Source organism: Salmo salar, chromosome ssa20, assembly GCF_905237065.1.
Source record: "Salmo salar chromosome ssa20, Ssal_v3.1, whole genome shotgun sequence".
NCBI classification, from domain to species: Eukaryota; Metazoa; Chordata; class Actinopteri; order Salmoniformes; family Salmonidae; genus Salmo; species Salmo salar.
In genome coordinates, this window is record NC_059461.1 from 65,853,930 (window position 1) to 65,880,542 (window position 26,613).

Below are 26,613 nucleotides of genomic sequence, written 5' to 3' on the forward strand. Positions count from 1 at the left end.
AACTAGGGCTTTACAATGATAGTGACATTTTTTCATTAAGTGGGTTAAAATCTTCCTAGAAGTGACACGGGGTTGACAGAGGGACATGTCAAAAGGCAGAATTTGGGCACTTTAGCAGGCCTTCATTCGTTTCTCCATGTGGTCTATATTAAAGGGCACTTCATTTGATATAACACACTTTTAAAAATCAATATTGGTGGACAATTTATATTTAAAATATCAAAGGGATGAAAAAGGCACTCATTTCGTTGAACGAACCAAATACTGATAACGTCTTTGTAAACCCTTAGTAAATCTGTGTAAAATATGGAGATGGAAGCGTAACACGAATACTGGAGTTTCATTTCCTGTGTTAGATTGGGTTGCGGTGTGAAGGAAGTGACACAATTTGTCCCTGTAGTGCCTGTCTGCCTGAAATCGATGGAGGGTTAGAGAGAATTGACAAGGGTAGCACTTATAGTTAAGAATTATGTTGCTTTTCGTATAGGGGCATCATTAGACAAAAAGTGAATAGCTTTTGTCCATGTAAATGGCTGTTTTCACATCTTTTGATGACAACAGTTCAGTTGTCACCAGTTGAAAGCTTCAACGATTCTCTTATTTTCTTACACTGTAATTAAACAAGGGTGTGTAGGCTATAACCAATAGTTGTCAAACAACACCCCGATTACTCACACAATGGAGGCCATTTTTGGGAATGTGTAGGCCCCTACCTAAGTATGGATTCATGAATTAGTCCTCATTGTCTCAGAGGCATGCATGTCTCAAACACACTAGGGAAGCAGTTGGTAGAGCAGTTTGCTAAGAAGACTCGTAATAACAGAACATTTTCATTCACAGGGATATCCTATTAAATGTGTTTATTTGTAGAAATTGTTTGGACATACAGTTGCATGTCCTAATAATTTTTACCAACAAAACACATAATAGAAAACCATAATAGAATATTCCTGTTTTTTACAAGTCTTTGGCTGAGCCATACCTCTTTGTACTGTGACTGTAGCAGGGAATTGTTTTCAATAGAATCATTTCCAAACACATAGACCGGACACGGTGAAAGTTAATAGTCAGTGTTAAGGTCAATTTAGCAGAGTGAATCGATGTTAACATTTTTCGTTTGCTTATCTGAAAGGGGTATTCCATCACAATAACCATAATTTAGTAAACACTGATGTTACAGAGTACTTGTTTGACTCATTTTTCATGTGTCAGTGCCTTAGTCCATGCCTACAACACAACTCCTGAGTTGACAACCTCCTGCAGTGATAAACCTTGTCTGTCATCATTAATGTGAATGGGATTAGGCACTCAGTCAGAGATACTCTGTCCAGTACAAAAGGAAAGTGAATACAGTACAATTTAAATACAGCACATTCCAAAAAGTCATAAAGAGCAAGAGAATCAAACAACAAACAACAAACCTATTTGTCAATTATTGGTTAGTTCACTGTACTAAGTCTAGGCTTATGCTTTTACATCATAGGGAGAATGACTGCAGCTGTTGTATTGCATGTGTACTTGATTAACCCTACATATTTATGCCCCATTATGGTGCATTAGTGTGGTGATTACATTCTAATGTATGGTAAATACTGTTTCTACGCCTTGCATTCTGTAATGGACCCAGGATTCCACCGTACCTTCATTTGTCAGTGAAACTACCCTGTAATTTTAAGCTTTGTTTTGGAGCCATGTGTTTCCATAGACAATGATATGGACATAAACAAGGATGTGTCCAATTTATTGAGGTTTGTAAGGCTCAATGGCTGCTTGCACTAAATGACTGTAATGTGTGTCTAATATGCGGTTGCGTTGGTTGAAAAATGAACATGTCATTTACCAGGGCTGTTTATAATTATGCGTAACATAAAAGAAGCCACCTTCCTCTTGGATTTGTTATCTGTACACCTTAAACAGGGCCACCAATGCCATAGTAGATTACCTGGTGAAAACAGACAAATTACTAATTAAATAAATTGCCTAATTTAAATTGATTAATTTGCACAAGGGACCAGGAAGGAAATAATGAAAAGATGACACAATATTAAAAGCTGCACAGTGGAGGACTTTCCTATCCCTGTCTTGGGGTCCTGTATCATCACAGTTTGTTGCTCAATGCTCTCCCTGGATTTGGGTGCAGTGCAGGTGAGCAGCTGGGTAATGTGCTTGGTAGGCGGTGTAGCTACTGTCAATGTTCCAGAGCTCAGGGTTATACACACCAGATCAGTGGTAGCTAAACAAGCATGGTGCTGCTGACAGATACAAAATAAAAGAAAGGAAATGGCTGCCTCCACAGAAGAAACATACCCTAGTGATTATGCTAATATAAAATATTCCCCATCTCATTTATCTGTTGTTTTGAAAATTTGAATCGCTAAAATGTATTAACCTTGGCAGAGCATATTTCAGCAGAAAGGCTTAGAATACTGTGTTGTTGGATCTCCTAAGACAGAGCGGTTGGATCTCCTGAGACAGAGCGGTTGGCTCTCCTGAGACAGAGCGGTTGGCTCTCCTGAGACAGAGCGGTTGGCTCTCCTGAGACAGAGCGGTTGGCTCTCCTGAGACAGAGCGGTTGGATCTCCTGAGACAGAGCGGTTGGATCTCCTGAGACAGAGCGGTTGGCTCTCCTGAGACAGAGCGGTTGGATCTCCTGAGACAGAGCGGTTGGATCTCCTGAGACAGAGCGGTTGGCTCTCCTGAGACAGAGAAGTTGGCTCCCCTGAGACAGAGAAGTTGGCTCTCCTGAGACAGAGAAGTTGGCTCTCCTGAGACAGAGAAGTTGGCTCTCCTGAGATAGAGCAGTTGGCTCTCCTGAGACAGAGCAGTTGGCTCTCCTGAGACAGAGCAGTTGGCTCTCCTGAGACAGAGCAGTTGGCTCTCCTGAGACAGAGAAGTTGGCTCTCCTGAGACAGAGCAGTTGGCTCTCCTGAGACAGAGCAGTTGGCTCTCCTGAGACAGAGCAGTTGGCTCTCCTGAGACAGAGCAGTTGGCTCTCCTGAGACAGAGAAGTTGGCTCTCCTGAGACAGAGAAGTTGGCTCTCCTGAGACAGAGCAGTTGGCTCTCCTGAGACAGAGCAGTTGGCTCTCCTGAGACAGAGCAGTTGGCTCTCCTGAGACACGCCTGTGTGAAGAGTTTCCAGACATATCTGGTGGATTCTGACACCTGCCATATTGATACTGTAATTACTCAAGAATCAGTAACAGATGCATTAATTATAAACTCATGCCCAAAAAATTAATAAATCAAATAAAGTAAAATGTAATACATATGCAAATGAGGAGTATAAACATGACACGCTGAAACAGCATAATCGACACCCTGGTATCTGTGTAGGACATAAAGCCTCCTCATTGTGCTGCAAAACAAGAGGAACTATCAATTATTCAGGACCTCTCTGATGGCTGCCCATTTATAGTCGCTTGCTTTAGTCTGGCTGGACACATTCCTTCTGCTTTATTCCTCTATGTTCTGACTGACTTAAAATGGCAGCAAAATGCATGTGGCCACTGAGTAGGACTCTGTCCTTGCTGCCCTAATGTTTAATTTATACTTTACACTACTCTGCCTATATCGGGTATGCTTCATGTAGCCCTAAAAGCAAATGGAATATGAAAACAAATGTGAATGGGGGAAAGAATATTGAGGATTATTACAGCAATATGTAAATAACAAAGTGAAGTGTTGCCTCAGATGGTGCCATGGTGTGAGCATAAGAATGAGGATGCAAGGGGCATAGGATGGAGCGTTCATATATCATAATACCGTAAGTTACTCAGTCTACCCCATGAAGGAAACATATTCTTCCGACTGCACAGAAGTCTGCCTGTGATCATGAAAGCATTATGCTGCTAGCTAGCCAGGGTCAGGTCAAAGATGAAGATGTAACCATCCCAAGGGTTTATCTTTTTGGGGAAAGGGCACACACCTCCTTGTCTAGCTGAATAAAAGTGTTAGCGGAACTCAAACAAGCCCTGCATGTGGATGTTTATTGACATTGTGAAACTTTAACGTAGCCTTCCAAGACATATAATAAAGTACCGCAGGAGAACTTGTGAAGAGACAAGACTTGACATATATTTGGGAATTTGTTAGCAAGCTGGTAGCCGCCTCCATTTAATGTTCAAATGTAATCACCCACAGCCTTTACACTTACTACAATTACTGTACCTGCCTATGATAGTCTAGCATATTTACACAGTGCATTCAATCTATGATGTGATACTAACTACTGATTGTGGTGCACAAATATTCAAGGAACTCTTTTTTTATGTAGCACATGATTGCTTTTGTGAAATGCCTTCCTCTCCATCTGGCAAGGCCTGTATTGTGAAATCACTAAAGGCTGTCAGATTGCCACAGGCACTAGATCACTTTCAGAAAATATGATCGTATGATTACAGGCGTAATAGATTTGTGCCTGAGTCATATGTAGGAAAATAAGTTCCTTGATGTTGACAGCCTGTACCCCATTCTATGCTCGACTGACGGCCGCTGAGCAGTTTTTAAATCCTGTTTGTCGTTGAATAGCTTTAGGAAAATATGCAGTCATCAGGAGAGCTAAAGAAACAAATTGAGGCGTAGTCCATTCACTTTGAACAGAGAAGATACCCAAAGACATGGATCGATAATGGCTCTAATCACTTTGTTACTGTGACTCTGACTGCTTAAATCCTTTTCCAAAGGACCAAGGTGAGGAAGGAGCCCAGTGTTTCACACACATTTCCCCACGGGGCAAGCATTCAGAGGCATTATTGGTAATTGCCTCTACATCACTGAAATACATTTAAAGAGAAATCTGTCCAAAAAATACATCAGAATCTGGAATGCAAATTGTGTTTAACAGAGAGCATCCAATCTGAAAATGTGTCCGATCCCACCTCATATGAAATACCTACAGATGTAGGATCTTAATTTCAGCCAGTTTGCTACAGCAGGAAAATAATCCTGCAGCAACAGCAAATGTGAAGTATTATGTGGAGACTGACATTTTATATTGGAAATTACAAATGTTAGAAGCCTTTTTAAACCTTGAATACACTACACGTTTGTATTTCCTGCACTGCAGGAAAATTCTCAGCAACAAAAGATTGATCAAATTAAGATCCTACATATGTGGGCACCAATAATGAATAGTGCCTTCAGAAAGTATTCACACCCCTTGACTTTTTCCACATTTAGTTGTGTTACAGCCTGAATTTAAAATGGATTAAATTGAGATGTTGTGTCACTGGCCTACCCCATAATGTGAAAGTGGAATTTACATATCAAGACGACACTGAATGGCTTACTTAAAGTTTTGACTTAAATCGGCTTGAAAATCTATGACAAGACTTACCGAGAAAGACTTACAGCTGTAATCGCGGCCAAAGGGGATTCTAACATGTATTTACTCAGGGGAGTGAATATTTATGTCAATTAGATATTTCTGTATTTCATTTTTAATACAATCTCATTATGGGGTATCGTGTGTAGAAGGGTGAGAAAAAAATCTATTTAATCCATTTTGAATTCAGTGTGTAACATAACAAAATGGGGCATAAATCAAGGGGTATGACTACTTTCTGAAGGCGCGGGATATAAACTCTGGATTGCTGATGCTATGTATTGAGAGGCTTTGAAGCCACCGGTCGGCCATATTGGCACTACCCAGTAGGAACATTCCTCCATAGGAATGAATGAAATTCTACAGTCTTTAATGAAATGTTTCAAGGGCAAAATGACATGTACAGTATTTAAGTATTTGTTGGTTGTAGTGGGGACAGTAACATTAGTAAACTATATATTTTTTCATTTTAAATGTTTATGTTTAGCTCACATGATATAATTTAAAAGTATGCATTAAGTATGCATTAAGGTGTCTGTAATATAATACGTGTGTGGAAAAAACGAATGTAGACATGCATTTTTCTATAGCTTCCCAAAAATGTTTTAAAATGGTGGAGGAGTGCCAAGACTGTGGCACAGTGGCATCAACACAGAGCCCCCTGTAAGTCATCTAGTGTATATTGACAACCAAAACAGTTTTCTGCTAAAAGTTGTCATGGTAATATGTGCAGGATTCCTTTACTGGTCATTAGTCATGCACCCGTGGCCACGTTCAGATGTGCACCTCACTCTGAAACAGTCTGCTTGTAGAGCAGAACCAGACTAAAGCATCTGGATTGCAGGTTGATTAAATTCCCTCTGTACTGATGTTACCTCGTGTCCTCCCCTTTCAACAAATACATTGGAGTGCGCAGACCTTTCGTCAGATATGCATGGCAGGCTTTGAGCGTTAAGGCTTCAGGAACCAAGCATGTTGACTTCAATTAATCATATTAATGCTGTTACTGTAAGTGACATCCTCTCTGTGGTTTACTGCACCATCCCCAGCTGTTGCTCAGTGTCCTCCACAGTACCCATGTTTAGTTGTGTGGTAAACAACACTAGCCTCTGACCCACTGCCAAACTCACTTAGATTGTTTCATAATAGGAAGGTCCAACGGGGGACTCTGTTGACTTTTGTTGCACTCAAAAGTAGAACGAGAATGCCTGCAACTTCTGAGTGGAATGGAGTACTTGTGTCGGACTGTGAGGAAGAATCAAATTTGGGAGGTACCGGTATTGAGGAAAAACGCTGGGGAATAAGCTCAGCTCACCATCATATAAGCCCTGTAGCCTACTCTCCAGGAAGCCAGTGAAGTGTAAGGAACTCAGGACTAATATGCTTATATTTCTGGTTGCAGTCAGGCTATTCCAGTGTACACACAGGTTCATTGAGACTCTTTATTGTTGGTTATTGTTGTGTTGTGTTAATCACTGATTGTCTAGTATAGCATCCATGATTCGTATTATTGATTGGACAGTCTATTTTGTTTATATGTTTTTTATTGGAAATGACTAGGTGATTTGGTGGTCCTATTTCTGTTGAATTTTTGAGATGCTACTCGTTGAGACAAATGTCAGCTTCAATTGAGAACAAGTGTTTTTTTTGTTTTCTTTTACATAACATTTGGCGAACGAGGATAACTGAAAGTATTTCTACAATATCTCAATATCTTTACTCCGGCGAACCAACAATCCTATGGGACAGATTGAAGTTGTCATTTGAGATGTACATGCTAGCTACTGGACTGGATGTGGTCTGCCCTGAGAGGAAAAGAGCCATTCTTCTCCAGTGTCTCGGCGCAGAGGGCCTGCGCATCTTCCAAACGCTCGGGGAAGCGCACACATATGATACAACTGTTAAACTTTTAGATGGACATTTCGCAAAGAATGTGCTTCTGAAGAGGCTGCATTTTTGGCAGCGCGCACAGCACGTGGGTGAGACAGTGACACAGTGCATCAGTGATCTTAAAGGGCTGGCGCAGTCATGTCAGTTTGGTTATCTCAGAGATGAAATGATCAGAGACCAGTTAATTGAAAGAATCTCAAGATCACTCATGTGGAAGAGGCTTCTTCTTGAAGATGATGATCGGACTTTAATAAAAGCTGCCATAGCTTCCCAAGTGGAATCAGCAGCTCACTGTGCAACTTAGATCTCTGAGGCATAGACACATGCTTCCAATGCTGTTCAAGCTGTGCAGCAGTCTCAGTGCTCAGACTGTAGCTGTCACTCAGACAGTGACATGAGTGCCTCAGTGCAATTGACGAGAACCCAGGTGCCAACTGTGGTTCCTGTGGACACAATTCACATCCCTGACTGCCTCGCTCATGGACAGACATGTAGACAATGTCAGAAAACAAACCATTTTGCAAAGTGGTCAGCTCAAGCCCAGGCACCCGTGCACTAACGCTCACGCCCCATAGACACACCCCCTGCTGTCATTCACACTGTTGGCTCAAACCCGGATGGGTTTTCCACCTGTGCTGTATACCTAGGTGACTCCTGAATTCCTCTCGTGCTAGACACAGGAGTGAAGGTGCCGCTCCTCAACATGGCTACCTACGAGCAGTTCTTGTCCCACCTGCTCCTCCAGCCACCCAGCCTTAGCCTGTATGGATATGGGCACTCTTTATACACTCACCTGTGCAGTATGGCAACAAGTCCCTCACTCAGTTCCCCTTCCACATCACACGGCTGGGCACTAATAGCTTAGCTCTAGACCTGTTCACCAGCCTGGGGTTCTCTCTGTTGGACAACAGTGGCTCAATAATCCTGCACGTCGCCTCCCCATGGCAAGAGCAATGGCCCACCTTCAACGGTGATGCTGCCCTGACAGCATTCACACATAACCCCCTCCTCGACCATACGGTGACTCCAGTCATTCAACTTCTATGCCGTATTCCACTGGGCTTTACGCAAGGAAGTCACTAAGGATCTACAGAAGCAACTGGAGGATGGATTCATAGAGCCGGTGGACGCCTCCCCATGGGTGTCCAACTTGGTCATCACTAAATGGAGGATTGTTGAGTCTGGAGAGCTGCGGGTCTGCTTGGATCTGAGAGCGGCCAACAAGGCCGCCATACTTGATCGGTAACCACTTCCGACCACTGAGGGACAGACCACTCACGTCTACAGGTCGACGGTCTTCACAAAGCTGGACCTTCACAAGGGCTACCTCCAAGTTCCCGTACACCCAGAGAGTAGGAACCTGACAGCCTTCGTCACTTATATCAGGGTGTTCCACTACACAAGGATGCCTTTTGGTCTCAGTTCGGCCCCCAGCTGTTTCCAGAAGATAATATCCACCATCCTTGCCGGGGTCTCTGGAGTGGCTGTCTGACGAACATCTGCAAGCAGCCTTCACAGCGCTCAGTCAACACAACCTCACACTGTTCTGTTCTCCGTACTAGAGATCGACTTTGATAGGTTCCGCGTGTCAGCCCGAGGGCTCTCGCCACTGCAGTCAAGTGTGGAAACCATCCATCATGTCCCAGAACCTACAATTCCTCTCTGCGTCAGCTGTTGAAGAAGGAAGTGTACTGGGCCTGGACACCCGACTGTGGACACTGCTGACCCAAGTCCCTCTGCATGTACCGCTGGTCAGACCGCCTCCAGCAGTATAATTTTAAGCTGCAGGGCAGGGGCAATGTGGTGGCTGATCTCCTTTTGAGCTCAGTTCCCACAACCTCCACCTATGCCCGGGTTGACTCCGAGGAGGACATCATCCAGCTCCTACACTCACCTCTCCAAGACACAGTGTCGATCAAGGAGCTGACCCAAGAATCAGCCAACGACCATCTTCACGACCTTGCAGGAATACGTAGCCAATGTCTGGCTGGCACAGCTCCCGTCGGAACTCCAACCATATGCCAGGTTTGAACATGAGCTGTCATGTTGGAATGACACATGCCTGGCTCGTGGAAACTGCACCGTCATACCAAGCAGCCAAAGAGGATGAATGTTGGCCATGGCTCATGAGGGCCACCGTGGCATTGTGAAGCTGAAGCAGTGCTGTTGGGACCTGGTGTGGTGGCCGGTCATCGATCATGATATCGAAGGGCTAGTACGTGACTGTGCTCCATGTCTTGTCAGTGGAAAGACCACCTCTGCCACCACCACTGCAGCCACTAGCCTGGCCCTCCAGTCCATGGGAACATATCGATGAAGATTTGCGGTGAACTCTACAATGTGCCACATCACCAACGCTTCTTGGTGGTTGCATACAATCAAACCTGAAAAATGGACTGAGAGCTCACCTAACTCAGGATTGCTCCTTCACTGAGTCCTTGTCGCAAACTCTGTTACACTTCAGAGCTGCTCACCATTCCACCACCGGAGTCTCTCCTGCCAAGCTGATGTTAGGATGTGAACTAGATCTGCCCCTACACAGACTCTCTCTCTCTATTGGCAACCTGACAGCCTTGAAAGTCAAAGCAGCAGCGCAAAGCCAACAGCGTAAAAGTCAGGAGCACTACCAGAAAAGAAAAAGAGCAGAGCTTCCTGGAATCCAAGTGAAGCCCGTTCTGCAGGCTGTAAGGGTGCGCTCTCATCCTGCTCACCTTCAAGACTTTATCAACTCCTTTCATGCCTAGTTTAAAAGAGGGAGGGGAAGTTGTGTTGTGCTGTGTTCATCACTGATTGTCTAGTATAGCATCCATGATTCGTATCATCGATTGGACGGTCTATTTTGTTGATATGTTTTTTATCGGAAATGACTAAGTGATTTGGTGGTTTTATTTCTGCTGTATTTTTTAGATGCTACTCATTGAGATAAACATCAGCTTCAACTGAGAACAAGTGTTTTTTTTTTTAAACATAAGTTGTTTAGGTACAGCACCCCATTCACGAAAATGGTTCCCTCCTACAGACAGTGAGTCACGTGGCTGTGGCTTGCTATATAACGCAGGCAGACGGGCATTGTGGCATTCAGTTACTGTTCGATTGAACATTCCAATGGGCAAAACGAGTGACCTAAGCAACTTTGAGCGTGGTATGATCGTTGGTGCCAGACTCGCAGGTTCCAGTACCTCAGAAACGGCCAGCTTCCTGGGCTTTTCACGCACGACAGTGTCCAGGGTTTACAGAGAATGGTGCAACAAACAAAAAACATCCAGTCAGTGGCAGTTCTGGGGGCAAAAACAGCTTGTTGATGAGAAAGGTTGAAGGAGAATGGCAAGAATTGTGCACGCTGACAGGTGGGCCACAAACAGGCAAATAGCTGCGCAGTACAAAAGTGGTTTGCAGAACGTGAGCACGCGATCACCAACACTAGACAATGGAGGAGTGGAAAAACATTGCCTATCAGGATTTGATGTAAGCAGCATGAGTCCATGGCCCCATCCTGCCTGATGTCAAGGGTACATGCTGGTGGTGGGGGTGTAATGGTTTCTGGAATGTTTTCCTGGCACACATTAGGTCCCTTGATACCAATTGAGCAAAGTTTGAATGCCACATCTTGTAGAATCCATGCCCCAAAGAATTCAGGCTGTTGTGGAGGCAAAGGGGGGTACGACCCTGTACTAGATGGGTGTACCTTATAAACTGGCCACTGAGTTATTCTTCCTCACTATCCAAATCACATAGGGATAACAACTATTACAATCTGAGGAAATATTCATACCAAGTCATATACAGTACGAGAATGAAACAGCTTGTCTTTTGCTTTCCATCAAGCGCAGAGTCGCAGGTGCAAACACATTATATTGTAGCCCCACAGAGTAGATTAGAACCCCCAAAGCTCTCACATCCAAATCTGTTCTGGATACTTAACATAACCCATTTCATTCTGATGAAGCGACTATTTTTCCATCACTGTTTGAGGGAATCTCTGAAGGCCTGATAAAGAGTAAAATAATTGTTCTATAGCTGCACTCCTGTTTAACACAATCACAAAAAACAATGAGCATATTCAAAGAGGCCCACGTTAACATTTCATAAAGGCCCACTGTAACCTCCTGGAGGTGACTTGTTCCACCTCACACTCCTCCAAATCCATTATAAATAACTGGCTTGACTGTGGCTCTGTTACATATGTTTACTGTTGAGGTGTACCTGGAGGACTTAGACTGAGGAGCCCTACTGAGATGCTGCATCCTTTCTGAGCAGGATGGATCAGATATGTTTGCTGGAGTGCATAGCATCAGGAGGGATGAAACTACAGGATGAATTCTTATAAAGAGGATGCTCACTTGCAGTCTACGTTGCCTAAAAAACTGGATAATATGGTGTACTGTAGAGTGCCTCAGCTGCATCTACGGAACATATACAGACTACAGTACGGTGGTAGTAAGACGTTAAGCTCTGTATGAAGGGTTGACAACTGGGGCAATCAGATCTTTGATAGAAAAGTAGGCGATTGCTTTTTTCCGTCTCTTAAACCGACACCTCTGTTTCAATAACATCTTAGGGAATATTGTGGTGGGTTGAAGTGAAATGGTATTTGAAATGACTGTTAAGTACATGAAAGCTACCACCCAATTAAACTCAGAGAACCGCAGCATCCTCAAAGTTACAGTTTTTCACTGTAAGATTTAAGTTAAGCAGTGATTTCAATTTTACTCAGACAAATTAGACCACATGGGCACTTAAGGGACTCATTCTAGTTTCCAATGCGTCTTGTCCTGCATTATTAATTCTCAAATGGTAGGGAGTTAGCACTGAGGGTTCTGGGGATCTGTTTTTTTGGGGGGGGGGCACTTGCATTATATATGAGCCACATAAACTATGATGCGCCAATAATGTCTTATTTCTGTCACACGTTGTGTAGCTACTATGTCAAATGGGAAGCTAGAGGAGTTTAACTGAGATTGATTAAATTGTGAGCTGGGAAAAAATAAGCAATACTAGTTTGGATTGCAAACTTCAAGACAAAGGTAATACGGCTGCTAAAGAACCTTCCAGATCCTGTGCCGGTGTTGTGAGCAAGTGTGTGGGAGGAGAATAAGTAGATAAGGGGGAAATCAGATTGTCGCTAGCTCTACTTTCTACTTTAAGATTTACTGCCTTTATTCCTGCGTGGTGTATTGCTAATTATCAGAGCAGCGTGAGCAGACCTCTGTGTTCCTCCTTCTTTTTGTCTTGAAAGACACAAAACCCATGGGTTTTGACAGAAATGCAATAAATATAGAAGTGGAGGACTCCAAATTACACAAACCATGAATATTGCAGAGCAGCGAGATTTTTTTTTATTTTCGTGTGGACAGGAAATGAGAAGCTGTTGTTTTTTTCCCAGCAGCATCACCCAGCTTGTCTTAGGTTGGTTAGTGTTGTGCATATGACTTAGTATTGAGCAGTAGCACAGGCTGTCAGTGTGACAGGTCTGACAAAGCACAATAGCAGCTCTGACATTGTTTACACACAGAGACTCGGCGAGCAGAGAAGGGAGAAATATCTGGCTTCATCAGCAAGGAGGATTAGTTCATACTCTCGGCCCTTGTTTACAGAAATTGTCACATTCATTTGGCAATGCTGGGACTATGCTGGAGGCTCTGTGTTAGAATACAGTGTTCAGTAAAGGAGTACTACTGTATGAAGGATAACTGACTGTGGAGGGGGACATCTTTAAATAGCACGTCCTTCTGTAGAAACAGTGAAAGTCATTTATTTCCCACTCAACCAGCCTGGTCGTCTGTGAGCTGCTTGGGAATCAACATTCTGTTTCATTCATCCCAGGATTACCCAGGGACACCATCCACCACCCCCAGGGACACCATCCACCATCCCCCAGGATTACCCAGGGACATCATCCCCAGGGACACATCCACCATCCCCCAGGATTACCCAGGGACACCATCCACCATCCCCAGGGACACCATCCACCACCCCCAGGATTACCCAGGGACACCATCCACCATCCCCAGGGACATCATCCACCATCCCCCATGATTACCCAGGGACACCATCCACCATCCCCAGGGACATCATCCACCATCCCCCAGGATTACCCAGGGACACCATCCACCATCCCCAGGGACACCATCCACCACCCCCAGGATTACCCAGGGACACCATCCACCATCCCCAGGGACATCATCCACCATCCCCCAGGATTACCCAGGGACACCATCCACCATCCCCAGGGACATCATCCACCATCCCCCATGATTACCCAGGGACACCATCCACCATCCCCAGGGACATCATCCACCATCCCCCAGGATTACCCAGGGACACCATCCACCATCCCCAGGGACATCATCCACCATCCCCCAGGATTACCCAGGGACACCATCCCCAGGGACACTATCCACCATCCCCAGGATTACCCAGGGACACCATCCACCATCCCCAGGGACAGCATCCACCCTCCCCAGGGACACCATCCACCATCCCCAGGATTACCCAGGGATGGTGTCAACTGGAGCGGTTTTCAATTATTCTATTAATTGAACAGAATTACAACTAGTCCCTGCTCAAAGGATTGTACATAACAGGATATGTCTGACACTATTTCAATGCTAATACTTGTCACACTAAGCCCTGCTAATCTCTATATATGAATTTGTGAACACGGGGCAATGTCTTTTTGCCACTGAAGACTGATAGCACAATAGCTTTTTATGAAGAAAACCATAATTTAAATAATAATAGGAAATCCATTCCTATGTCAGTGTGTAAAATAAATCCCATGTTATTGGGTACATGTACACCATAGTCTGTAGTGTAAGACCAAAAACAAGATGGAGTTGAAGGTATAGGCTGCTATACAATAGGGACTGTATAATATTACACTTGATTAAATTATTTGAAAATGATGAACGCATGTTAAATTATGTTGCATGTATTGGCCCTCCGTAACAAATACATTTTCCTGGAAATAGAAGCACCATGCCATATGATTATAAGGAGTCACTGAACCGCAGAATCACTTAAGTATCATGGAGCAGAGCTGCATCCTGAGGTTAAAGCTCAATGGGCCGAGCAAGGGAGTCGTAACAGATTCCCCTACCATACAGGAACTGTCCCGACTTATTATATCAGCATTGAATATGAAAGTGTGATATAATTACTGTGATCAGAAAGCATGCTGATGCAACCGACCACACATCCAGACAACAGTCCAGATTATAAAGCCTCAGAGGACATCACAGAAGACTGTTCTTTATGACCAAATGTTCCCTACTTCTGGCTGATCTCATCTGATTCTTCTCATTGATCCACACATTCATCCATCGGGCCATGAAAATGAGAATTGTACAATAAATCTAATTTCATACCACTCTTCATCCTGACCTATTTTGCATTCATTCACTTCTGCTGAGTTGGTGGAATGTGACAGGAATATTAATATCAAACCAGGGGGTCTTACATTTCTTTGTGAGAGAACAGAGTAGGGGACAATAAACCTCCATTCTCCAAATAGATTTATTAGTTAGTGTTTGTGTGGTGGTTGTGGTGGTGCAGTGGTATTTACTGGGAACAACAGCCTACCTTTTGGTACTATTGCAGAAGCATAACAGTCATATTTGGAGCATGCGTTCTCTGACATCTGTGCATGTAATCACAAGCACATGCACATGGTTTAACAATCCCCTGTAATGTCTTTCCACTAATGATCCAGGAAAACCAATTAAGGGCCGCGATTTTGTTTGAAATGTCAAGATACCCCAGATGCATTTTTGGCCTATTCATCTGATAAGAGCATCTCCCTGCAAATCACACTATGCCAGGTATCACTGTGATACGGGTAGAACTAACCACAGTTTGCGTTTAACATTCGAAGACCGGCCTGTGGAAAGATTACACACATACTGTAATCTGTAGAGAATTACCAAAGCATCTTCTGGGAATTAGGTAAATGTAAAATATAATCCTCTCAAGCAATTTGTTCTTACATGAAAATGTAGCTTGGTTTATATACGTAAGGACAGAGTGTTGTACAATTTGAAATTTACCCAGGGGATAACCATACTGTAAACTGGGAGAAAGAGTAATTCTATAGACATACTCAATCGGATGCCAAGTTCTGAGGTCGAAACAGTACTCCCCAGAATCATCTAGAGAACAGTCTTTAATATTTTCAAAAACTGAGGCCCTTTTATTTTAACTTATATGCTAAATTGATCATTTCCCATATCTCACAGAATAAACTAGTGAATATAATTTATAAATTGCACATAAATTTGTTGATATTATGTTAATTTATTGTAACGATTCATTAGATGATTTAAACAGATGCCTTGGATTGTTACCATGCTGGGGTGTTTATGTTTGAAGTAAGCTATGACCTACTGGCAGAGGTTTACAAGATTTTGGCTGAAATATCGCTGATGCCTGCTTGAATCATTCTCTAGAGTCTTCCAAGGGCACCAGGGCCAGAAAAATGTTAAACCTACTCCTCAAGTTAAGAGGAGAAGACAGTATTCTCTGTATGTGCCAAATCTGACACACGCATACACACAAGTATAGCAAAATACGGATTTATACTCAATCTAACCATAACTAAGAATCTAAATTGTCCTTGGGATGCAATTTGTAAAATCCCTTCTACCCCTTTATATAGAGACCTCTACAGGGCTCTTAACCCTGCCCCCTGGCCCTGCACCAGATTGATGGCTATTGATTGGCTAGCAATTTAGCCATTAGCTTTAACTTGACCTTTAATGCCAAAGGTTGGTCAAAGCTAATAAAAAAATCAATTAACCAATCAAACTGCAACTACAAGCAATTTCAGAGGAAAACAAATCCTAGTTTCACTTCAAATAAAGATTGGGCTGACAACCACCTTGCCCCTCTGAGATACCTATTGGGACTCATTAGGAACTATAGTGGATTATCAACACAACATCTACCCAAAATGGCTGCTTGGCCTCAGTAATCATTACTGGTCAGAGGTTGTTTGTCTTCCAGTTTACACCAAGCATTCCGTATGACATAAAACACTTAGCACTTTGTAAGTCATCAGGAAAACATATTTTCTGCTATGTAATTATCTTCAAATGAGAGGGACTGCTTTGAAACAGATTTCAAGTATCTAAACAAAGTAATTTCAGTGGCATCCTTTCAAAAAGTAGTACTTTTAAAGTACACCACTGCATTAATCCAAAGTTCTGACATGTACAGTAAAAAAGCCTGAACAAGTAGTAGATGCCCCTTGGAAAATTGTGTTGTTGTTACATTGTGGTTAAGCTTGACTTTACCTTTGCTACAACTACAATACATACCAAAAGTATGTGGACACCTGCTTGTCGAACATCTCATTCCAAAATCATGGGCATTAAAATGGAGTTTGTCCCCCCTTTGCTGTTATAACATCCTCCACTCTTCTGGGAAGGCTTTCCACTAGATGTTGGAACATTGCTTTGGGGACTTGCTTCCATTCAGCCACAAGAGCTGATGTTGGGCGATTAGACCTGGCTCGCAGTCTGCGTTTCAATTCATCCAAAAGGTGTTCGATGGGGTTGAGGTCAGGGCTCTGTGCAGGCCAGTCAAGTTCTTTCACACCGATCTCGACAAACCATTTCTGTATGGATCTCGCTTTGTGCAGGGGGGCATTGTTATACTGAAACAGGAAAGGGGCTTCCCCAACCTGTTACCACGAAGCACAGAATCGTTTAGAAAGTCATTGTATGCTGTAGCATTAAGATTTCCCTTCACTGGTACTAAGGGGTCGAGCCCGAACCATGAAAAACAGCCGCAGACCATTATTCCTCCTCCACCAAACTTTACAGTTGCCACTATGCATTGGGGCAGGTAGCGTTCTCCTGGCATCCGCCAGATGTTGAAGCGTGATTCATCACTCTAGAGAACGCGTTTCCACAGCTCCAGAGTCCAATGGCGGTGAGCTTTACACCACTCTAGCCGACGCTTGGCATTGCGCATGGTGATCTTAGACTTGGGTGCAGCTGCTTGGCCATGGAAACTCATTTCACGAAGCTCCGGACGAACAGTTAATGTGCTAGCCCTACTTCCAGAGGCAGTTTGGAACTCGGTAGTGACTGTTGCTACATGCTTCAGCACTCGGCAGTCCCATTCTGTGACCTTGTGTGGCCTACCACTTCAAGGCTGAACCGTTGTTGCTCCTAGACATTTCCACTTCACAATAACAGCACTTACAGTTGACCGGGGCAGAAATTTGACGAACTGACTTGTTGAAAAGAAGTCACTAAGCTCTTCAGTAAGGCCATTCTACTGCCTATGTTTGTCTATAGAGATTGCATGGCTGTGTGCTCGATTTTATACACCTGCTAGCAACGGATGTGGCTATCCACTCATTTGAAGGGGTGTCCACATACTTCTGTATATATAGTGTATCTGTCACTCTATACCATAATACCCCCACCAGCATCACTGTTCCCTGATAAAATGGCTCATTGTGTCCAGTGCTGACTCATCCTGACTTTGAGAGTGTCCTTTCAGGAGCTTGTTACAGCTGGAGCTGCTGCTTTATTGCTTGTCTTCATTTCAGGCTCAGTCGTCACTGCAGTTAGCGAGAGATGAGGAGGAAGACATCTGCTAAAATGTGACAATCTAAACAAGACCTTTTACTAGACCAATTGAAAAATAATTACATTCCGTGATGAATACACAGAATGTACCTCACTTGGTTATTTAGAAATTGATTTCCCATTTAGTGAGAGACTGAGGCCAGGGTCCTATTTTTTGGACGGGTTAGTTCAGAGAGGTGGATAGTATAGGCTTCCTACAGTGTGTAGGCTATGTACAGTATGTATTTGGTAAAGATATCTATAATTGATTTGAGCTTGAAGGCAGTTTTTTGTGTCCTTAAATGAGGTCAGCAGGATCTGACAGACTATCACCTGAGGCCTTTAAGTCTTTCCTTCTTTAGGAAGAGCCAATATCCCAGTAAATGAAAATCCACTGTCTGTTTTCTCTCTGACAGAAACGGAAGCAGGAGCTACTGAGAGGCAGAATAACTATGCCTTTATTGAATATGTACATTTCCCAATTGTAGGCATAGATGCCTTTGTTCTGATCAGCAGGGTTTGTTTGGATGAAGCATACCAATTATATACAAATAGATTCATCATTATTATACACCATATTTCACATTTCCATTATTCACAGCAAGCTTTAAGCCTTTTTAAAGTTTTTAACGTTGGCTTAAAGATTTCCTGATCAGGATAATCGACATCTGGTTACAGACAGTGCCAATCTATCTACCTGAGACAAAGTGTGTCAGTGAAGTGAGGCTTCTTCTGTTAAGCGTGATTGATGGTCAGAATGTAACAGTGTGAGAGAAGAAGAGAGAAGTCACACTATGGCCTGTTGTCGTACCGCAGCCCTCTTAGTAAGAGGTTTGGCAGACGAGGAGAGAAAAAAAGGAACAGACTGCCTTTCTAACATTTGGCTGTCTCAGTCCAAGTAGAAGAAGCACAGTGACGGATAATTACTTGACAAAATCTGTCCTTTGGCCAAACGTAGCCCAGCATTGAAGGATTATTTATCTTTTTACTTCATAGGAGGGACTTGTGGGTGGAAAGAAGGTGAAAATCTGTAGGATGGAAAAGGGAAAATGAAAAAGGAGTTGCTTTGATACAGTGAAGGACACTAGGAGACGTGGAGATAAAGTCAGACAGGAAGAATTGTCCTTAGCTGACCCTATAGGACTTATCAGTGTGAGCCAGGGGATGGGGTGGCTGAGAGACAGCGATAAAACGGGATATCTGTTGTTAAGCCCATTGTGGAAAATCCAAGGACATGTTGTTAGAAAACAAAATTACAACTTCATGCACCAGCCAAGGACTGCACTTGTCACACCACTGTAATGTTACAAAGGATAACTAAAGCTGTAGATTTGAAGACGGACTTGAAAATATGGCTGCCAGATGCAGATAATTAGAATAGATAACATGCATGAGGGTAGGATTATGAATTATCACCCTCCAAGTGTTTACTGTTGTAATTGCTTTCTGAATAATGACAGATAAGGTCATTTGAGGGCACCCACAGTCAGTCTTCCATTGTTTCCTTGTAACCTTCTCTCCTTGGATGGATGAATAGCTGGAGGTGACAACCCTGGAACCCCATTCTAAATACAAATAGATGGCAACCCTGAGTAGAGAATTCTGTTTTCATAAATGAGTGGCTCTGTGCAGACAAATGAGAGCAATATGGTTACCTATGTAGCGTTGCATGGAACCTCCTCTGTTGCCGGACTTGTAACATGTTATGTAGGTTGTTTAAAAATGTTGAGTCAAGTGAGAAAACCGAAGACTTACGACCTTGGCAATACCTCTGAAGTTTTTTTGTTTGTTTCTAGCAGTAAAAATTGTTTTCTAAGCTAGTCTTTAACGCGGGTGTACATTCTCATGGAGTCTGGTGATTTATCATAAGGGGTGATTTGCTACAGTTTATGGGTATAAAGCCACCAAAGTGAATCACCTCTGTTCTCTTTTAAAGCTTCATCAGGAAAGAAGAAGAATCAGGGATAATAGATTCCAAGCTCTTGTCAAAATATAATAGATTTTTTCATAATGTTCCTCTTTACACTTTGTTCTTCTTCAGCTACAATAATGCAATGAAACATTCATGATGGGATACACAGCCATAGTCATTCTATCTGGAACTTATTTTTTCCCCTGCTGTTTGTGTTTCTTTCTTCAGTTGTGTCTCATAATCAGATCAGTGTTCACATCTCACCAAAGCTGCCAGGTGGAAAAGGAGTAGATATGTCAATTAAATTATGAATGTCTCATTGCTTGTCTTTGGGAGTACTGTCTTCTTTTCTAAGAATATTGAGTGGCCAGATGACCAACCTCAAACAATGTGTTCAATCAACCAGGGAAAGTTCCCATAGCTTTGAGCATCAACTTAGTTTAGCCTCAGTTACACTGTTTTAACCAAAGATGTTATCTTGTGTTTCCAGGCCTCTAGGTGTTTCTCTCTAATGCCAGTGGGCGTCGTCCTACTCCCAGAGCTGTGACTGACTGCCAGAGGGACGGGATGCCTATACCCATGTGATATCTGCCATGGAGACCAGAGCTTGATATCTGGTGAGTAGCCTAGGTTGTTTTCAACCCTCCCCACACCTTGTTTACCACTGCGAATTGACTTAAGCAGTTGCAGTCTGTTGTTCCCCTACCCGGGGCAACTTTTCATAGTGCGGAAGCGATCTCTCTCGTTAGGGAGGGAGTGCATCATCACATACCTTCAGAGGCAGGATTATGGAGATCACTGGTAGTTGGGAACCAGCTGTTCCAGCTACAAAAAAACCACCACAACAACAACAACAACAACAAACTGTTCCATCATCAAGGCCACCGGTGCATGACCAATTATTCAAATGACCTGTTCTTCTACTTTGACGAAGCCCAAAACAGACCAGGGCTTTCTTTTCGCTAATAAACCCCACATAAAGGAGAGATGTAAAGGCAGTTAATCACTGTCTAAATAATATGTAATGTGAGTCTATTAATTAAAGCCGTAGTACACCAGAGGATCCAGTTTAATCATCTCTGCTGTGTCTTCAGAGTGCAACCAGCCAGAGATCAGAGTGTGCTTCAAAGAGCTGTGCAATACGTACCTGTTTCTCCCATAACATCTGTTTTCTGTCGGGACAAGCAGACATGTAGCCTGAAAATATCACTTCACAGTAACTATTGCTTAAAGTAAATGATGATCCAGTAGGTCTATGTGATGCCAGTAGTGTTTTCTGAGCTGAGGGCATTGGTTTTGTAAGGGAAGGGAGAGCTAGCTGGTGGCCATTCCCACAGGGGGCTGGTGGGGATGGTGGATTATGCTGTCTACTCTGTGACCCCTTGTGGTCAGAACTCCTGTGGTTTCTGTGGTCAGAGGGGACGCACAATGCTTCTAACAAAGAAATATGGTGTCTCCCACTTGTCCTCCCCTGCTTAAAAGGGAATGAGAGGGCAATGCTAATTAGCCAGCTTGTGTTACTGAGCTGAGCTTAGTGCACACACCCCGCCCTGCACATCCACCCATCCCGCCACACACACACACACACACACACACACACACACACACACACCTCTTCTGATAACAAGCAATGTCTGCAATAGTCATGCTTTATGGATGCCTCTGCATATTTCCTTGCACCATAAGAATTTCTGATGGGTTGGTGTCATAAAAAATAATGCTTCCATGTTTAATTAGGCAGTGTCAAGATATGTATATTTTACTGAAATACCCTTCAATCTAAAAAAATAAAAAATAAAAACATTTATTGAATGTCTGTATGAAGCCATTCTGGTCAATTCATATTCGTTTAACATCTTTGATCCAGCTGTTCTTTTGTCTGCAGTTGAATAGTTGTCAGGGTTGATGCAGGTGATACCAACATGCATAACAAGTAGAGGACTACTCCTAGTTCATCTCTATTCACATTCATCTGAGCCGACAAAGTGCTCTGTAAACAGGTAGTAAATATGAGTGTTTACTCAAGAATCCGAGCAAAGCAGGACTAAGACGGAGGTTAAGTTGCGGTATCACCCCTCAAACATTCCCAATCCAAATGAAGAAGAAAGGAAAAGACTCAGCGACATTACATTACCCAGCGCTCTCCTCCTTTTCCTCCTCCCATCTCATGTGTGGTCAGATCTCTCCCCTCAAAGTAATCTGAACCTTTCCCTCTCTGGTTCCTGGAATACCAAGTATGGGAGGCTGAGCGAGGCAGAGTAATAAGCTGTAGAGGGGAGGCTCAAGGCGTACTCAGGGGTGTTCAGTTCTGCCATGATGCCAAGACACTCTCTGAATCACAAATTGCACCATAATCCATTTACAGTGCACTTCTTTTGACCAGGACCCTTAGGGCTCTAGTCAAAGGTATGCACTATATAGGGAATATTCTGCCATTTGGGACGCATCCACTTTCTCTGCTAGGCTCAATCCCTGTTATTTGTCCACTAATCATCCACCAAATTAAACCATATGACCAGCCGTATCACACTGAATCTCAGCATCTGAGTCATTTGGTGAACATTCCTAGTAGTGAAGTGATGAGACATAACTTTTTTTTATTGGATAAAATATGCATCTATCTTAGTCAAGCTTTCAGGTAACCTCAAATCATAACACCAAACCAGACACAATGGCTGTGTGGCAGTGACACGGGGAGCTCAGCGGGTTATATGTTTGACCTCTTGCTGTTTCCTCTTACTCAGTCACAACTGCTTAATATCTGGTCATGTGCACAGATGCACTCTCCGCTGGTGAACACATGCAGAATGTAATGGACTCACTGAAGCAGCCTAATCTGATCCACCACTCACTCATTTAGATGTCCGTTGGCTTTTTCAGATGCATTGTTGACTGTTCGTTTATTGTTTATTGTGTGGTTGTTGTCTTCGTCCTAGTCCTCTGAGGTTTCTGTAACTCATTCTTCCCATCAGACATCAACATGAACAGAGACCGTTCTCTTCTGAAGTCCCTGATCAAAGATATGGAAACATGTAATAGTCAGTTCTAATAGATATCTCTGTGACCTCGTTGTTCTATCGAACAGCAACCACAGTAATAGAACTCCACCACTCTGTGGGACAGATTTTAAATATTTACTTTCAAAGTTTCATCATACTACATGCATGAATATTCATGTAAATTATTATGAATAATGTTTTTAGATCTAATGGATATCGTTTCAGTAGTATAAAAGAGTCAACTGGCTAATATAACCAGAACTTTGCACTACTATCAAGGAACTGTGGTGAAACATTGCCTTATTGCATTGATGTATTAGATGAAAAAGACAACCAAAATGCATTTATGCATCAATTCCCTTTCAGTTTCAGTGTATCCGTCAACAGAGGTTGCTTTCCCAACAAGATTTGTTATGTGTTCCTCAGTCAAGTTAATGGCACCTGTGGTATGCCAGCTGTGCATAAGAATGTATTTCACTATCCTCACTCTCACTATTGAAAAGCAGCTATTACTTCTAAAAAATGTTGAATGGCCTGTTCAGTGTATTGGTGCTATGATCAGTGAGAGGGCCAATATCTCATCCAGGCAGTATTGGTGTCCATCTGTGCAACAGAGTAAACAAGACCATGGAAGGAGGAGCCCAGCCTACTGCTCTCATTTTATGAAGCACTTAGAAGGAGTGGGAGAGCACCATGAGACTGCAGGCAGATGAGCAACAGGTTGTGAGCCTCCTCTCCTTCCATTGTCTGCTCTACCATATGGGAGACAGACAAAGTGTCCTCAAAGACGCCTGGCAGCACTCCTCCCAGCCTTCATCTGCCTTCATGCCTGGCCATGGAGCAGAGCTCGCACCACTTGAGATTAAAGTCACGTCCAAGCTGTTACTGTAATTTGCATTGGCTCATGGGTAGGGGGGAGTAAGGAGGAGGAGAGGCACATGAAGCAGGCCTGATATAAGTGGCCCTGGCAGCACAATGAGCTCGCCTGGCTTTAGCTTTCTGGATGAGTTGCAGGAGCAGGGCTGTATTAAAGTGTAATAATGGCACTGAGCAGGTTGCTTTGCTGTTAAAGATTAAGCCTGGTGCAGGGTGGTAAATTGCATAAACACAGGGTGGGAGATTTGAAACCAAAGAAATTAGAGTTTAATTCAGGGTTTATTAGACAGAGTCTGTAAATCTGTCCCATGCAAAATAATGAATGTGCAGTCTGAACGTTGTGAACATAAAACAGTGCTGCAGCAACATCTTTGGCCAGAACTCAAGTTAAAGGCTTACATTTGTATTGACTTGTTTTCACTGATTATAAACTTTAGGTGCATCAGAAGCAATATTTTCTGTTACCGTAAATTCCGGACTATAAGCCGCAACTTTTTTCACACGCTTTGAACTTCGCGGCTTAAACAATGACGCGGCTAATATATGGATTTTTCCCGCTTTCAAATTTGTGGGTCCTGACAGCGTGGAGCATTGTCAAAAAAATCCACTATCATCAACGGGTTTCCAAAGGCTGGACTGCTGCGTGTTGAAGAGGGCTCAGCGGGGGATTTGCCTCCGGATGAAAGTGACGAGAGCAACAATGAAAACGATCCAATATCGGATGAAGCAATTCTGAGGCTATTCAACTCCGACACCGAAGGAGATGACTTCAGTGGTTTTAGTGCACAGGAGGAGGAAGATAGTGACCAATGACTTTCTTGGTACGCTACTGTTTACTGCTAATTTTTAATTTTTTGTTACAAGCCGTGTTTCGTTAAAGCCTATTTATTTTTGTTACAAGCCGTGTTTCGTTAAAGCCTGTGTAAAGTTCATTTGTTTCAATGTACCGGTAGGCACCTGCGGCTTATAGACATGTGCGGCTTATTTATGTTAAAAAAAATTATATATATGTATTCAGTGGGTGTGGCTTATATTCAGGTGCGCTTAATAGTCCGGAAATTACGGTACTCTAAATCTAAATGTGGTTGTCTTACCAGTATTACCACAACAGAGCTTAAAGGGAATGCACTTATTGCAGGCATATTACCCAAGAAGCCATTTAAAATAGAAATATTAGACCTTAAGCATAACTATTTCTTTAAAACCTGTTGGGGCTACAGGTTAGCAATGAACCCCGAGTCGGGATTGCTAACAAGGCTGGAAATTCAAAACATCAAAAATCTAATAATTTCAATTTCTCAAACAATCAACTATTTTACACAATTTAAAAGATAAACATCTCCTTAATCTAACCACATTGTTCGATTTTCAAAGAGGCTTTACGGCAAAAGCATAAAGTTAGATTATGTTAGGACAGTACATAGCCACAAAAGTACAATCATCCATTTTCAATTCAAGGTCAGGCGTCACCAAAAGCAGAAACCAGCTAGAATTATGCACTAACCTTTGTCAATCTCCATCAGATGACACTCCTAGGACATTATGTTATACAATACATGCATTTTTTGTTCCATGAAGTTCATATTTATATCCAAAAACAGCATTTTACAGTAGCGTGAAATTCAGATTTTTTCTTCTCTGAAATGCTTCCGTGAACATAACAAAATTACTATTCGAAAACATTGGTAAATTATAATATTGTCATTCAAAGAATAATATATTATCATCTCGTAATTGCTACCGAATGGCCAGATCTCAAAATAACTTTACTGGGAAATCACATTTTGCAATAAACGGGGTGCTATGCTAAGAACAATAAGCTATGCTATACAGTTAGCATCATCTAATATCGATAATAACATTGTAAATATCCCCTTACCTTTGATTATCTCCATCAGAAGGCAGGCATCCCAGGTCCGGAAGGCATCCCAGGTCCGGAACAAATGTGGTTTCTTTTGACAAAGTTCATAATTTATGTCCAAATAACACCAAGTACTTAGCGTTCATTATGCTCCCACAAAACGTGGTGGGGGGAGTGTAAAATCACGCCGAAAAGCTAAAAAAAACCTAGTAAATAATCTATTTACGTTCGTTCAAACATGTCAAATGTTGTTTAGCATTAATCTTTTGGTCCATTTTTAACTTAAACATCAGTAATATTTTCACACAACCTATCCTATGTCTAGATAAACAATGATGACAAACTCACGCTTCTCAGATTTATGCGCAGGCGCAAAAAAATGAAGTGATGACATGTCAACTTCCTTGGATTCTAATTTGCTCTCTGTTTATCATAGACGCTTCAAACAACTTTATAAACATCGTTGACATCTAGTGGAAGCCGTAGGTGTTGCGAAATGAATCCTTTCTCACTATGGTATCTATAAAACAATGACACTAAATAGTACAGTCACAAAATTCACATTTTTTTTAAATCTATTTTTCACAGGTTTTTGCCTGCAATATGAGTTTTGTTATACTTACAGACACCATTCAAACTGTTTTAGAAAATTCAGAGTGTTTTCTATCCGAATGTGTTAATAATATGCATATCCTAGCTTCTGAGTTGGTGTAGGAGGCAGTTAAAAATGGGCACATATTTTTTTCAAAATGTCTCAATACTGCCCCCGAGCCCCAACAGGTTTTAATATGCCATAGCGTAGCTCTCTCAGACCATACATCATAACCAAGAGTCATTGTTCATGACGCTGAAATTACTGAAACTTAATAGTCACACTATTAAATCAGCACCAATATTAGCTTGTGGACCATAATCCTTTAAATCTCGATTTCATGTCTCCAAATTATTAATTAACCAGTAACAGAAAATGAGAAGTAATTTCAGATACCCCACACCCCCTCCAGAGATGTTGTGTAAAAGCTATTTGTAGCAGCAGGGCCAAAGTCCCCTGTCGCTCCCTCAGGTATCTCTTTTACTCATCCCCCCTTTTCCTCATATAAGGGACATATACTGTATGTTTACCTAATGGTCATATGTTCCCTGCATCAAACTCATGTTCCTTACATTTACCCTC

At 42.5% G+C, this 26,613-nt stretch overlaps 1 protein-coding gene across 2 annotated transcripts in view; it reads left to right on the plus strand.

The window, feature by feature from the left end:
- LOC106581158 (leucine-rich repeat and fibronectin type III domain-containing protein 1) overlaps window positions 1–26,613 on the plus strand; it is a 146,481-nt gene that overhangs the window by 81,686 nt on the left and 38,182 nt on the right. For both annotated transcript variants that reach the window (XM_014163027.2, XM_014163026.2), the window contains exon 3: window positions 20,194–20,320. The gene's annotated coding sequence lies outside the window, so the exon portion shown is untranslated. The remainder of the gene's footprint in view (window positions 1–20,193; window positions 20,321–26,613) is intronic.